At 44.1% G+C, this 16,169-nt stretch overlaps 1 long non-coding RNA gene across 1 annotated transcript in view; it reads right to left on the bottom strand.

Moving 5' to 3' along the window:
* Positions 1-1,200: 1,200 nt before the first annotated feature.
* Positions 1,201-16,169, bottom strand: part of LOC102375192 — an 18,790-nt gene continuing 3,821 nt past the window's right edge. Inside the window, exons 2-3 of the long non-coding RNA XR_323147.1 lie at positions 2,923-3,034; positions 1,201-1,258 (exon numbers count right to left, since the gene is read on the bottom strand). This is a non-coding gene — a long non-coding RNA (uncharacterized LOC102375192). The remainder of the gene's footprint in view (positions 1,259-2,922; positions 3,035-16,169) is intronic.

The following is a 16,169-nucleotide window of genomic DNA, read 5'->3' as shown; positions in this document are numbered from 1 at the left end:
ATAAGTTCTTCCTTACATGCAACCAGAAACCATCATCTACCAGTTTATGACCATTGTTCCTTCTCTTCCCCCAGGATGCCCTACTGAACATAGGGAGCTTCTGACTTGCAGAGCTTATGGTTTAGATAGATAAAGGACACATTATTATCACCAGGTTACAAATGAGGAACAGAGGGTGCACACGGAAATGCAGCTCTCCGGTTTAACTCATGGTACTTTGCAGAAAGTGCCATGAGTTAGACTTATCTTCCAGAACCAACAGGCTTTAGCTGTTGGGTCAGGAGGGTGGAGGATTGGCTCCAACTTGGAGCCGCTCTGGGGAAAGAGGCTGCATGTCTGCAGCATCTCTCCCCTAGTTCTGCCTCCCTTTCACAGCTCCAATGCTCTGTCTGGATGGGATGAGGGGGAGAAGGCAAGGGAAGTAGCTTGTTCTGGGGGTTTCTCAACTCCAGTGGAGTGTGGGGGGCTGATGGGGAGCCACCCACTTCAAGGGTGCACCTGCCCCACCCTCCAGCACCAACTGGGCAACCCCCAGAATGAGCTCCCCTCTGCTCCCCTCCACCCCTCCCATTCTACAAACAGCACCAGGAGCAGGACTGGACTGTCAGGCGAGCTCTGCTCCCAGCAAATGTAGACAAAATTTAATGAAGGTTCTCCATTTTGGAGCATCTTCATCTGAATCCTCATGGAATGAGGGTTTAGATGGTCATGAGATGGGGCCCTTTTAAAGCACTCTGCACTTGTGTTTGGTCATGGTTGTAGACTGCTTTCTGGGGCCAGATTGTGTAAAACTGTCATGTCTGTCTGTGCCGAGAAAGAATCAGGATTTTGCCTGTGGTCAAACAAGAAAAGTGAACAACACAAGGACCTAGCCCCAGATAATGTATTACTTTGGTGTTCTAACCACAATGTATCCCTTCCTCTCCAGTTAAACTATAATGGTCAGATACCAGCACTGGGTTCCAATTAAGCAAACATTTTCAATCTCCAAATTTCCAGCTTCCTGGAGTTCTTTTATTTATGAGGTTACCATGCAGCCTAATATCCGAGTCAGCCAGAGGGCTTAGATCACCTACATCTAATCATTCAACTCAAATAAGTCTGTGAACTCCAGTTCCAATTACAGGACAAAATAAAGCACATAATTTCTGTTTTGATGAAGTGTATTGTCCACATTCAGTAGCTTCTTCCGCAGCGCCTGTTGTGATTTCCTGCATGCTTGACACTTAGAATCCTCCCCAGTTGTTTAAAGGATGCTCTGCAAAACAGAAATCGGTCTACTGATCATCTAGGAATCTGGATTTATCTTCCACTTTGATGTGAACTTTCTCCAAAAGGTCAGATTGTTCCAAATCCTGTAGAGCATCCACTTTAACAAGTCTATAGCTTTAATCTAAACTTTTCAGTGCATCTTTATATCTGATGTTAGAAAAAAAATAGTAAGAAAAAATGATGTTGGATTGGTAAGGAGAGTACAAAAGCCTCTTGAAACTGTATTTTTGATCCTTGCTGCTCAGGATGCATTCAAATATTAAAAATTCTGTTGGAAATTCAAAGCAATGTCTTCCTGTGCATTAAATCATCACAGTTTCATGCTAAAAGTTTGCTTAGAAACTGTAGAGAGAAGGACAAGCTCCTGTTAACCTCTCAAATCAGCTAAGCTCCTGTTTTTTTATTTTATTTTTTTAGAAAGTTTAAATAAAAGGGAGAAGAAAAAAAAAGAGAGTTGAGGCAGAAGAAAAGTAATAAATAATTCAACTGAAGACAGCAAAGCAAACTGAGTAAAGCGAGTCCCAATGGCGTTTACTGATACCCCATTTGTTGCATCTCAAAGGAATGCAACATGCACTCAAGCTACCAAAGCAAAGGCAGAAAAACAGTCTGCAAGTACACTTATCTGTTCCTTCAGGCCCTGGACTTATAAGTTAGCCACAATTTGGGATACCTTTTAATGCTGTGTACCTGGACCTGAGTAGGGAGGCTACTCCAATGCGCTGTAATTATAGTGCATCGGAGCAGAGTCAATTAATTGAGTCACTCGAGCATGCTAATTGGCACACTTTAGCCACCTTCTATGTCTCGTGCATCAACATCCCTGCACTTCAAAATGATGGCAAAGATGCTTAAACTAAAGCTCATTTGACAATGTTCAATGATAGAAAAAGGCCTGGGGGTGAGGGGATGATCCTAGATCAGGGGTGGGCAAAATGCAGCCTGGGGGCCAGGCCATTCTTTCCAGCCCACGGGGCTCCTAAAAAAAAATTAAAAATTAATATTTTTCTGCCCTTGGCTGCCTGTCATGCAGCCCCCGATGGTTTCCCAAAATTCAGTAAGTGGGAATAAAACTATCTAGGACAGGGGCTCAAAATAATTGCCCGCCCCTGTCCTAGATAGTATTGAACACTATCCATATCTGGCCCCCTATTCCCCCTAGTAGTTGAATACTTCATGATTGATAATGCCTTTATTTTCATTATACCCCAGTGAAGTAGGGCAATCTATTATGTTTCTTTTACTGATGAAGAACTAAGGCTCAGAGAGAATGAGATTATATCTGCATTGCTTCAATGGTGCTCCTGCCTTGTAAGAGCCAAGCCAAATAAGGTGGTGGTGAAGCTGTCTGAGAGCATCTCTGTTACTGTGCTCAAGCTGCTTACTTTCAGAGAAAGAGATTAACTCGGATTAGCTTCAGGAGTCTGGGGGCGAGTCGGCAGAACCAAACTTCTCAGCAACGTTCTCAAAACCACGTTCTCTGCATGATGCACGAAGGCTGGGACGGACCTGGAATTTAAAGTTGAGTCTCCCAGATCATGAATTGGTGTCGATACCACCACCCAGCCCTCCCTCTCCAGGAGGCTTTAGCTGATCCAGAAAATTTAAAGCACAAATCATCTCGCAACAAAAGACACTGGGAATACTCACAGGATTAGACATGGACCGTTGTGTTTTGCTGGCTGAGAGATCAGCCTCTTCTCATCTCCAGCCCTGATTTCCTGTGTCTATCACATATTTTATGGACTGCTGCTTTTCCCACCTGTAATTCATCATGAATTAAAATATTTCCTTTGCCAACATTATTTTAGGTCTTTAATGAGATTCAGACCAAATTCCACCATAAGTGCCTATAAACTCACCATGACAGCTCTGAGAGAGTTGTCTGGCCATTTGGTTCTGGAGCAGAGGAATAAGGAACAAAACAGGCTTAGTTCATTCCCTCCCAGGAGATGAGGCAAGGAAAGGGCATGGCCAGAGCCACTGAGACAGTCTATCATGCTTTCTCCATTCACAGAATTGTGTCATGGTTGGTGTAAGAGAAACTTCTCCCCTGCAGCTCCTCCCATCAGGGGACTCTTCCCATTTCTCTCCAGGTGTTTCATGCAGAAGAAATCCTTTTGGATACCATTTACTTCTCTAAGGCTTGGGTGTGAGCTTTTAGTAGAACCATTCCATTGCAAACGCTTTATCCCAAGTCAGGCATAAAGGGCAGCATATAGGTGGGCCACCCCCAAAATAGCCCATGGAAGGAATTTTCTTGGAGAAATGACAGACACCCGTTTCTTTTCCTTTTTGTTCCTTATTTTTCCTCCTCTTTAGGCTCATCTACATGTTCATTAATCTGCCATAAAGTAAAGTGCATTGTTTAGTACCTGTAAAGCAGCAGTACTGCATATTAAGACAGATGAACACTTTTTATGTGATGCTTATTGCTTCCTGGACTAAAGATACTGTGCATTAGTGCAGACGGATGGGGGGTTTTGAAACACTTAATGCCTATTAGACTAATCTACTGCACATTAGCGTGGTTTTTGCTATCTGCACCAATGTGCATTAGAATTAGCTCAATTGGGCATTAAGCATCTTGTGTAGATGTATCCTTTTATGTCCTTTTTCAATGTGGGCAGGGGGGGCAAGACTAAGGGGGATCAAGACTGGACCAAAATGAAACCAGTCTCTCTTGCTTGCGGATAGAATTTAGGGGGGAAAAAAAAAAAATAAGAAATACATAATAAAATACAAAATTGTAGTTTTGGGGCATTGGGCAGGTTGCCCCCCAAAATTATCACCTTGTTTTTAAAAACACTAATTAAAGGTTTTAAAGGGTTTTTTTGGGGGTTGTTTTTTGCTGCTCAGAGCAGGAAGAAAAAGTGAACTTACAAAAACCTCAGTTTCTTAGCAGATGGTTCCAGCGGAAAAAAAAAAAAAAAAAAGAATAGTTTGAAAACCGTGACAGGAATGAATATCTTTGTAGGTTGGCTGAGAAGTCTGTCACTGATCTTTCAACAGCAAGATAACAATAATGATTCAGAATATTTGCAGAACTATTCTTATATCATCCAATTGATTGAAATATACACCACGCTATTATATATGATTTTTTATCACTGGTATACTTGCTGAAGTTAAAATAAGGAATGCCCTTTATGCTTAATTAAGTGTTTTCACCAGAACCCTTAAAATGTTTCCCTTGCTTCCCAAGAAAAAGTAAAGAGTAGTTGCCCAAAATTGACATTGTTAGAAATATTACATAGTTAACACAATTTTTTTAATCCCTTTATTTTTTAGTTTTCCTCCTTTCAAAAGATCCTTTTCGTTGTTTTGTTGATTTTCCTTCTTAACATATTTTTCCCCCAGCACTGAGGGCAATATGGTGAGGAAAGAGGGAATGCAAAATACTGAAACCTGATAAATTCTCTATTTGTTTGAAACTAAAAATATTTGTAAAAATGCTTAGGATGGATTATTTACAACTACTAGTTTTCAACAAACTAGATGTGAACCACTCTTTTTGGCACAGCAATACTATTTAAACATAAGTTTACAAAGTAGAAAAAAGAAGCACGAGAAAGCACGGCTGTTTAAAAGACACAATTTCATTATCAGAAAATTGAGCTCATTTTCCCCAGCTAGAATAAACACCGCTGATGAGTAAGTATTAGCAATACTGTCTTTCCACTCTTTTCCCAGGAAGTCTCTATCATAGATTCATAGATGTTAGGGTCGGAAGGGAACTCAATAGATCAACGAGTCCGACCCCCTGCATAGGCAGGAAAGAGTGCTGGGTCTAGATGACCCCAGCTAGATGCTTATCTAACCTCCTCTTGAAGACCCCCAGGGTAGGGGAGAGCACCACCTCCCTTGGGAGCCCGTTCCAGACCTTGGCCACTCGAACCATGAAGAAGTTCCTCCTAATGTCTAGTCTAAATCTGCTCTCTGCTAGCTTATGGCCATTATTTCTTGTAACCCCCAGGGGTGCCTGGGTGAATAAAACCTCACCAATTCCCTTCTGTGCCCCCCATGATGAATTTATAGGCAGCCACAAGGTCGCCTCTCAACCTTCTCTTGCGGAGGCTGAAAAGGTCCAGGTTCCTATCATAGCATAGGAACTGTAATAATTTCTTTGAAAATCAACCATAGATATATTTTTGTTTTATTATGTTAATCCTATGTATAATAACCTCTTGGACATTGCAAAACAGATATTGAAGTAAAAATCCATAAGGTAATACGAAAGCACAGGGGTGGATCCAGTGGGTATGCAGTAGCACAGGTGCACTCCCCTCCCCATTTGGATTGGACCATGCTGCTTTAAAAAAAAAAAAAAAAGTCTCCAAAGTGAAAGAGAATCCCCCTCCATGCTCAGAGATGCATTGTCTCCCTCCCCTTCCTTCATCCCACTGCCCGCTATGGCTGCTATTCCTGCTGGGAAGTCTTCAGAGCTGCTTCTGCCCACTCCAGGGTATGGGGGGACGGGACGGACTGCTTGGAGATGGGGCTCACCTAAGGCAGCAACAGTGGCAGTGACTCCCTGGAGGCCGGACAGTGTGGGGGAACTTACCTCCTCCCCATTGCTGCTGCTGCTGTTCCCAGCTAAGCCCAGCACCTGCACAGCCTGGTTGGAGCAGGCAGGAGCAGCTCTGAAGCTTCCCCAATTCCTGGGGCAGGAGGTGGAGGGCACAGAAGGGAAGGCAAGGAGAGAGGACATGGCATGGAAGGGAAAGACAGGGGTGCTCACCTACTTTGGGAACTTTACAAAGTCCCCAAATGGTTGCACAGCACAGTCTGCCCACACTGGTGGGTTGGCAGGGAGGAAGCTGGAGCAGGAAGGAATCCACTCCTGCAGCTCAGGTGTTTGCTCCTCCACCCGCCTTTGCCTATGTTGGATCTGCCCCCTTCTAATTTATAACTAGTACATATTGCTAATTTATAACTAGTATATCTTGCTATATACATTTGCTGGTTTATACCAGCTGAGGATGTAACCCTTGGTGCTAAATCAAATGTCTAAAAAGATTCTATTAAATGTTGAGAGTGCGAGCAAAAGCTTGGGGTTTTATACTTCCACCCACTTCTATAAAACTGGAGAGTTTCCATGTAAAAATCAACTGCAATAGCAAAGTCCTAGTGGACTCCTCAGTCTCCAATACTTCTTTCTTAAAGCTAAAAATTGTGCCTAATGTAGGTGGTGTTAGATTCAGTGTGTGGCTTCTTTCTTTCTTCCTCTCTTTCTAGGTGTTACATGGTTATTTTATAAGTTGATAGACAGGTTAATGTGTTTCATGGCTAAGGGAGCCGTTTTTGTTTCTGCTGATTAGGGCTTTTGTGTAGATGGAGGTTTTAAGGCTGTGTCATTTATCTGGTGTATAGGCCTTTTCTAGGCTGTCTTATAAATCTCTATTTATAGTGTTTGCAAACCATTCTCCAGGATACTGTATGTTAAAGGGCTAAGACCTGCACCATATAAATGACCTAGAAAACCAGCTTCACTTTGGGACACACAGTCTAAAGTCTATGCACTGCTTAATACCTCAACTCAAATTGGATCAGATCCCCTCCCCCCCCCCCACCTCTGAAATTTGAAAAAATTTAGCCTCACACTTGGAGAGTGTGTGTGTCAAAAAGGTCTTGAGTTGGCCCTTTCTACTGGGAAGGATTTCACCTTTTGCATCACTCTGTATATATATTTAAATTTAAAAGCAGATGAGGAAGACTGAATGACACTGCCCTTTAACAAACAAACAAGCCCACACACTCTGTAATATCTAATAAATTAACACCAGTGTCATTAAAAAATAAAAATAACATTTTCAAAGCACAGCTTGTCATGTCCTCATGACTCAAAGGTTGTTGGTTTTCCTCCCCCCCTTAATTAATACATCTATTTCTAAATAAGATCCAAGCATTAGGAAAATGTCACACCATGTGTGTGTTTATTTTTGCTCAAGTAATTATAACGGTGTAGGATCTCTCTTTTTTTTTTTTTTCTTTTTTCTCTCTTCTCTTGCTGAGACAGAATGTTCCTTCAGAGGATAGAGCAGCCTCAAAGCAGCTGCTATGACATCCGAGGTGGAGGAAAAGTCAAAACTTTACTCTATTTCTTGTGTACTCTGCAACCTTTACTGGTAAGTGAAGGAACCTTTCCTCCGGGTACTGGGAGTGAAGGCTGTTGTCCACCTCGGTGGTTTCTCACTTTCAGTGAAAAGGGCTGGAGAGGCAGTCCCAGAATCTGCCCAAGGCTTAATGTTAGCCTAGGGATCTGTAGTGGGAAGGGGCCACATGCTGCTTGGGACTGGAGCCAGAGGGTAACACTCCATCCTCTCTGCCAACCTAGAATAAATCCTCCTAAAAATGAATGCCTGAAGCAGCATTCACTTGTGCATGGCACCTCTCCATACCCTAGGCTGTCCCCTTCAGAGGACTCTTTGGATCATTCATGGATGAGGGAATCAGTCCACGGAATTACACTGCCTGGGGCGCAGGACTGACACACAGGGGCCAAATCTACATTTGCATGCGGTAGGGCTTTTTATGGGTCCAAATGTAGCCATTTAAATTCCATTTAGACAGATTTTTTATTCTATTTCCATATGTGCTTCCTTCTAGCTGTGCCCTTTGCTTCCTTTCTGGGCACGCTCTGAAGACTCTGTGTTATCCATACGTATTCCCAAGTGGAATAGGATCAAGAGGGCAGGCATGTGACTAAGTTCCTGAAAGTGATAAACCACAAATGTTTCTGGGGTGGGATTCCTAACTTTTAGCCTGGTGGTAAGGGCTCTGGCCCAGGGAGTAGGAAACCAAGAGCCAGTCTTCCTTCACCCAAGATTTATTAACACCAGCACTCTAATTACTGGGCCACAGGATGGACATTGCCCACTGGGCCCTTGTCTTGGGTGGCTAAGAAAAGAAGATATGTAGGGCCAAGATGAGGACAAGCCACAGGTCATGTGTTTCAGTGGGATAGATTCCGTTCTACAAAGGAGGGGGCCTGGTTACATTTAATAACCAATGGATAAATTGGATAAATAGCAGCAGGACTGTTTTCCATACTGGGGCCAGGAGTCAGAAACCTGGACTTGTGGTTTTGCCAATGGAAATACTCCATGGACATCCAGGTGTTAGACAGCCCAGGCTCCATCAAGTAGTGCAACCTTCAGATCCTGAAGCTGGTTCAGATTTTATTACATCAAAATCTATAGATAAAGCTGTGGAAGGCTTAATATAGGAAGTTCATTGCTTCCTACTCACTGGCTTTCCAATCCTTCTGCAGAAAATAACATTTCCTGTACGTATATTTCTGTGACTTAATTTATTTCCTTAGGGTCTGTTTTTGAAGAGCCAGAATAATTGTCATCTCAATTCTGTCAATGCAGACTGTGCTTAGCCCCCATCCCCAGGGACTATAATCTGGATTTTTTTTTCTTCTATTCCACAAAACAAACTAATTTATTGGATAGAAGAGTAGGAGTGGAAAACTGGACTTCTACAGATTCCCTCCCACCCTCTTGCTGAGTTATTTGCTTGTGGTAGGGATCTAGATGTTCCTGCTACTTCAAGAGAGAGGGTGCAACAGAAAGATCCCCAGGCAGCTGAACAGGGGTTAGCTGCAGGAGGGAAGGCAGGAAGGGAGTAATTGCAGTCTAGGTGCAGTTAGGTGCCCACTCAAGTGAAGGGGCACACCAGTAGCCAGCCAGGACTGGAAGGGGAGACACCCAGAGGATAAAAGGCTGGGTCGCTGAAGTAAGGGACAGTGCAGCCCTGAAATATGTGCTGAGAGAGAAGCCCCTCCCAGCTCAGACTGGTGAAGAAGGGGAGCTGGAGGCCAGAGCAGGTACTCCTAGGGCACAGCACACAAGAGTGGAAAAGTGGCCTGGCAGTGGCATGATAACCCGGAGTGGGGACATTCAGATTAAAGTGGTTACTTGAATTTTGTTCTAGTTTATACTGGAGGATTGGATATGGTCATAGGGGTGCAAAGGAGACCACAGAAGGTCTAAGCCATCTCGTTGCTAACACCTCCTCTAGGAATCATCAACCACCTGGAAGATGGGATGGGGTACATCCCCAGAAAATCTGTGGATGACACCAAGCTGGAGAAGTAGTAGATACACTGGAGGGTAGGGCTAGGATTCAGAGAGACCTAGACAAGTAGCAGGATTGGACCAAAAGAAATCTTCTGAAATTCAACAAGGGCAAGTGCAAAGTCCTACACTTCGGACAGAACAATCCCATGCACCAGTACAGGCTGGGGGCTGACTAAGTATCTTTACAAAAAACAGACCTGGGAGTTATAGTGGACAATAAGTGAAATATGCCCTTTTTGCTAAGTAGGCTAATAGCGTACTGGGCTGCATTAGTAGAAGTGTTGCCATCAGGCCCATTCTTGGAGGTTTTCAAAACCTGGCTAAACAAAGCCTTGGCTAGGATGATCTAGTTGAGGATGGTCCTTCTCTGAGCAGGCGGTTGAACTAGATAACCTCCTGAGGTCCCTTCCCTAACTTTCCATGATTATTCCCTATATTTGGCCTTGGTGAGCCAAATCTGGAGTACTGTGTCCAGTTTGGGCCTTCACTGCAGAAAGAATGTGGAAAAACTGGTGAGTCCAGTGGAGGGCAACAACAATGGTTAGAGGGCTGGGAACATTGGCTTTGGAGGAGAGGCTCAGAGAACTGGGCTTATTTAGTCTAGAGAAGAGAAAACTGAAGGCAGATTTAATAGCAGCCTTTAACAACCTGAAGGGTAGTAACAAAGAGGATGGGGCTAGACTATTCTCAGTGGTGGCAGATAACAGAATAAGGAGCACTGGGCTCAAGTTGCAGCAAGGGAAGTTTAGGTTAGATATTAGGGAAAAAAAAACTCACTAGGAGGGTAGGAAAACACTGAACAGGTTGCCCACAGAAGTTATGGAATCTCTATCCTTGAAGGTTATCAAGACCCAGCTAGACAAAGCCCTGATTGGGATGATTGAGTTGGGGCTGGTCCAGCTTTCAGCAGAGGGTTGGACTAAATGACCTTCTCAGGTCCCTTTCAACCCTAATTTTCTATGATTTGTGCCCAGTTCCCCAATACCCTTCACTCCCACTCCTGCACTGAGAAAAACTGTGGATCAAGGTAGAAACTAGCTCAGCATCTTACCATCCTCCCCGCTTCTCTGCAGAGGCCCATATGCAAGGTTCAGAATACACGAGCAGGTGGGAGGTGTTGCTAGGAGATGGCCATGGTGATAGAATCCTCTCTCGAATGGGGATTCATTCCAAGTTCAGAAATGTGTTCAAACTGCCTGGTGAATTGTCAGCTCTGAGAGAAGCCCTGGTTTAAGATTGACATGCACAGAGATGCTGCTGCCTAGTTACCTCTTCAAGATGTATATTTTCTTGTGGCGCTTCTTTCCCGATGGTAAATCTTAAAACAGCAGACAGGGAGTCTGACAGAGGTGAGCCTGAGCCACCATTTACTAGTCTCGTTGATTATTAGGCAACCCACAGGACCATATTATGCTTCAAATTGCCCACTGGAAAAATTATGGCAGGCAAAAAGATTTTTGGCCAACTTGGCTCAGTTGTTGCAAGGGGAAACTGTTATTTCCAGCCCCTTTACAAAAGACAGGCATGCTAAGCAAGATGGATCTGCTAAGCATGAAATATTTGCATCAACCCTATTCCCACTTATCTGTGACCCACATTTGGAGTATGTGGAAAGGCAAGTCAAGGAGAGCAGAGAATCAAGGAATACCTCCAAGGATCTGTGTGCAGAGCAGGTTGCAGTAAAAGCTGGACAAATGCATGTGTGACAAAGTAGGACCCTTGGCCCTTGCTGAGGGATTCATATCTAGCCTCATCTCATACCAACATGTAGGGGTAGATTTAAGAATTCTTGGGACTCAGGGCCCCAACCACCACCCATGATAGAAAGTTGCCAGTGTTGACTATATTACCCACTATGGAAAAAGGTACAAATATAAGAAAAAAATAACCCCCCATAGAAGCGGGCTTGCACTGAACACCTCTCTCAATGGCCATGTGGCACAGGTCCTCTAGTGGCAGTAGTAGCTTCCAAACTGGTGCAGGACTGGGCCTGGAATCCATGGGTCCATTCATTATCCTACCCCTGACTACATGGGATTTGAACCCACATAATTTGCAGTCCAGCTGAATGTAGGAGAGCACCTACCTCATAGTGAAGCTGGGACACCAAGAGAAAGGCTGATGGGATGAAGTCAGAGGGCCTGGAATTGCTCCTGGAAAAAGGGAGTTCAAAGCTGTGGCCCTCGCTCCTGCAGGTGTTTGTGCTTTTCATACAATGACTCTTTAATGATAAGTGCATTGCCGATGCTGGTGTAAATCTGGAGTACTGCTATTGTAAATAGCATTGTTCTGAATGACACTTTAGTAAGAGAGGGCAGGGGCTGGTCTACTGGAGTTGCATCAGTGCAAGTCTGTAGTGCTCATAATGAGCTGAAAGAGAAATGGATCTCCAGTAACTTGCATGCTCATTTAACTTTTCTGTGTCAGATGGATGCCTGGTAAAGGGTATGTCATTGCAGGGGGAATTTAGTAGTGGAGAGAATAGGCTGCTGTCTCATAAGGCAGGGAGTGCCTGCTTCAGCAGGCCACAGAGACATGCAGCCACTTAACAGCTGTCCTGAACCCATGCCACATTTCCTTTGTGGCTGCCCAAATGGCCAACTTTATGTCTATGAGAGATGAAAGGTGCTGTCTGCCTAATCCATGGCATGGTGACTGGGGCCTGCTTCTTGGATGTGAGATATGTGGGTTCAGCTCACTGTGGTGAGCCTAGAACACAGGTTTCCCCATGTCTGGGCTACATGCTTTAACCCCGAGGCAGCTAGCGGCTACCACTATGTATTTTCACAGTTTCATGTTATGATTTTCCTCCAAGTAAACTCTCAGAGACTTTCATGATGTTAGTGTGCCTCTGTGGTACAGCTGAGCATAAATAGACAGAGACGCATGGATGGCCACCCTGTATTGCTCCTGATCATGTGCAGTAAGCTTAATTTACACGATCAAATAACTTTTCAGGCTTCCCCCTGTGCTCAACTTTAAGTAATTATGTAATCCTGTTTACTTCACTAGCACTTCTCAGCTGCTTAAAACACAATGTAACAATCTAAGCAATCCAACTCATACTTAATTATACAGGAATGGCATCGATTCCTTCAGAGATGATTTTGGCTCATCGTACTCTGTGCAAAATAGTTATTTGTTTTTAAACACTCTATTGGCATCCAGTAAATTGCTGGGAATTTCAAGAGCTCAAACTTGGCATCTCTAAACAAGAATTTGGAGTGAGGAATCTGGAGATTATCACCCAGAGAGCAAAGCAGTGCCAAAAGATTTTGGCCAGAGATTCAGTGCAAGGGGGAAATATGGCAGAAGTTCAATATGGATCAGGTTCAGAATAGTGTGCTGAGCTGTTCCTCCAGCTTTAAGTTTCAATGGGTGCATCTACATGCTGTCCTATATCACTGTAAAACCTGCTAGGTCACTATATGGTGTGCTACCAATATGTAGCAATCACATGGGTCTACATGTGGTTGGCAGTTACTTTGCCATAAAGACACGCTCCGTCATTTTAGTGTGCTACTACGGTGAAGTAGCAGCAAAATCTAGCTGTGCCCATGGAGCAGTATGGGCAGTTAGTGCGCCATACTTTAGTACTTCCAAAATGAAGTACTAAGACACGGTGACATGTAGACACACTCAATGTGTCCAAGTCTAATGTCACATCATCAATAGGCATTCACCTCAATAGAGATCACCCTGATTTACAACATCTGGGAAAGAATTGGGTTCTGTATGAATATCACTGGCTGCATCTACATGTGCAATTAGTGCAATAGTTTACTCCAGAGTTTATCATGATCCCTGGTGCAGCATGTAGACATGTACCCAGGACAGTAGCAATTCGAGTCAGAGTGGAACAGGCTTATGGAGCAGCCCTAGGCTCCAGGTGGCGTCATCAGGCAGTGGAGGAACTGGCTGGGACAGGAGAGTGCCGAAAGCGTGGAGCCATGTGGCAAGGCAGCAGGGAGGAGTCTGACCCCGTGCTGCCTGGGATTACTTGGCCTGATGCCTGTGGTTACCATCCACATGCGCATTACATCACAGTTAATTACTCCGCCATAAGTCATTACCATCAGGGACAGTACTATCTTACAGCAGAGTTAGTTTACTGTGCCCCAGTACTGGTGCATGTGTAGATGGTGACAATTTACCGCAGTGCTAATTACTCTCCCCAACAGTAAAGCGTACATATAGATGCACCCCCTGTGTTCATTTGTTGTTCGCTTAAACAAAGCCAAAATGGAGGTATTAAACCATAAAACATTTCCGTAGTGATTTGCACAAGCTGAAAATCTGGATTTTAAATTCATCAACAATCACATTCTGGTTGTTTTTCATAAAAATCATACAGCACATCCAAACTTAAACATGCTCTGACAGTGTAGCCAACATGGTTAGTTGACCCATGGGGTGAATTGTACATCATAGGACTTGGTAAATGAGCCTGAATGGACTAACTAGAATGAGAAGACAATGCTTTATACATATGCTTGCATATAAGGATTTGTCTCTTGAGCATGATAATAGGAACTTCCCTTCTATGGCATTACGCATTTACTCCAAATTAACTTTTATATGTATTACTCTACAAAAATCAGGCCCACAACTGAAAAGGTTACTATTGTTTTGTGAAAGCTCTTTCCATTGCATCCTTATCGCCCACCGGCACAGTGCTACTCACAATCCTTGTTATTACAAAGGCAGTGGGCAATGTATACATGGAATGAGAAAATCCCTATATAGTATACAGAAGACCCTGGTTTATCTCACTGGCTATGAATGGAATGTGCACATGGTACAAATACCTGCTTTGTATTAAACAAATGCATATAGCAGGTGTTTTGTGTGCTAGAATTACATGCTAGGGTCCATCCAGTTAAATGTCATTTTTTTTTAATAGCCCGTTGGTGGTCGTGTATAGGATAATCTTCGTTACACTGCAAGTCTTCCGTCTCTAACAGTTAGAGTTTGGTTTAAGTGTTGAAGCTGGAAGTAGACTATCCCCACAGTTTTTGTCATTCATTAAGAACTCTCTCCATAAATGTTAATTTTCTCTTTGAAGCTTGCTAAGTTCTTACTTTCAGTGATTTCTTGTGTCCAGGAATTTCATGGTCTAATGTGCTGTGATTAAAACACACACATCTATCCCCCCCTTCTCCCCCCACCAGTTTTGAATTTGTCTTCTTTTAAACTTCATTGAATTGCCCCTATTTGTGTGTTAAATAGGGGCAATAACATTTTCAGAGTACCCCTCTAGAACTTCCCTTATCACCAGAGTTAATAGACTGCATTTCATAAGGTGAATGCTTGTTTTTAAAGACTTCTCCTCATTACTTCCAATTCACAGGAGATGGCAGTCTACATCAGACCTATAATTGAATCTCTACCCTGTGTAAATGGGTCTGACACCATTGAATCTGGCTCCCAATTTCCATAATTTTAGGATTTGGCCCCTAGACTTGCATTTAATGTTGAACTACCCCCTTAAAAAATGTCCCTCAAGGAAGAAACTCTTTGCACCATAGCAGAGGCATAGTGAGCTCCTGCAGGTATCCTGGGAAGAATGACAACCACTGCAGAGTGGGGACAGAAGGGGAGAGGTGTCCCCCGGCTGGCTCCGCACTCTGGCAGCAGTTGCCGATGCAGCTAAAGAGACAGCTCACTGCACATTGTTGGCACTGGATTTGACCCAGCTCCCTTGTTCCAGGCAGACCCAAAGCCCTCAGACTGGAGGTTATAGTCCGAGCCCAGTGGGGCAGGTGAGTTGGGCTGGTGGTATGCCCTCTGTCCATAGTGGCTTTGGGTCCCCCTCTTGGGGATCCTTTGCTCTGAAATCCCTCCTTTTGTACCCTTCTGATGACTTTTTATCTTAGGCATCGCTGATTGGTCTCTCTATGGTTGTCATACTGCCCACATTCTGTCCTGTCAGCATATCCCTTTGTTTCACAAACCCATCATGTGCATACATCCTAATTTGGTCTTTACTGGTGTCCTCCTAATGTGGTCTGTTCTCTCAAAACCAGAAATCCCAAGGGCTTTGCACTTAGGCACTGTGACCTGGTGCCACCTTATCTCATGTTATGGAACAGCACATGTCTTGAATTTCCCAGCCTGTGCATCTGTTTGCTGCTTGCCTGTCAGACACAGTGGACCTTCAGGAAAATTTTAGAAACAGGCTTTTAGAAATCAAGTAACCCTTGCTGTTACCTTAGACCATCAGCCTAATGCATATCTACTTTACCTACAAGCTAGTTTGCAAAAGCAAATATCTAAATACCATTGTCTAACCATCCCGCATCAGCTGCAGCATTGGGCACCAGAATTCAATCCCCTCCTGGGAGTCTTGAGTTATGTACAGACATTCAAAAAACCCAAGGAAGAATCAATCTAAGTGACACTTTTTTCTAAGCAGCTTAGGTTAGTTTGGTAGTGAACAGAACACATGTTCACCCTTTGGGGTTGGGGGCACTCAGGCTGCATGCACTGGCCAAGGCCAGCAGGTTGGGGGCAATCCCGCACAGATCTTAGGCTTCTCTGGCTGCCAAAGCTTGCTGAGCACACTCAAGCATCCAGGCTGCTCCTGACTGGATGCTGTGTCCATGCAGTAGAAACCTCCACCTGGCAGCCAGATCCATGGAGCAGAAGCCTCCATGCCCCCTCCACCGCCACCCCAGGCTGCATCTGAGAGCTGGCTGGGGGCAGGTAGCGATGGGGGTAGATTCTGTGTTAGCTCAGGTCTGTGACAAGCCCAGCTGGGCCATGTGGCAGAAGCCTCTGTTCCTCCCAACACTACCCCCCCCCCCCCCC

This window comes from Alligator sinensis, unplaced genomic scaffold (assembly GCF_000455745.1).
Source record: "Alligator sinensis unplaced genomic scaffold, ASM45574v1 scaffold23_1, whole genome shotgun sequence".
Taxonomy (NCBI): Eukaryota; Metazoa; Chordata; order Crocodylia; family Alligatoridae; genus Alligator; species Alligator sinensis.
This window is presented reverse-complemented; position numbering and strand designations above follow the sequence as displayed.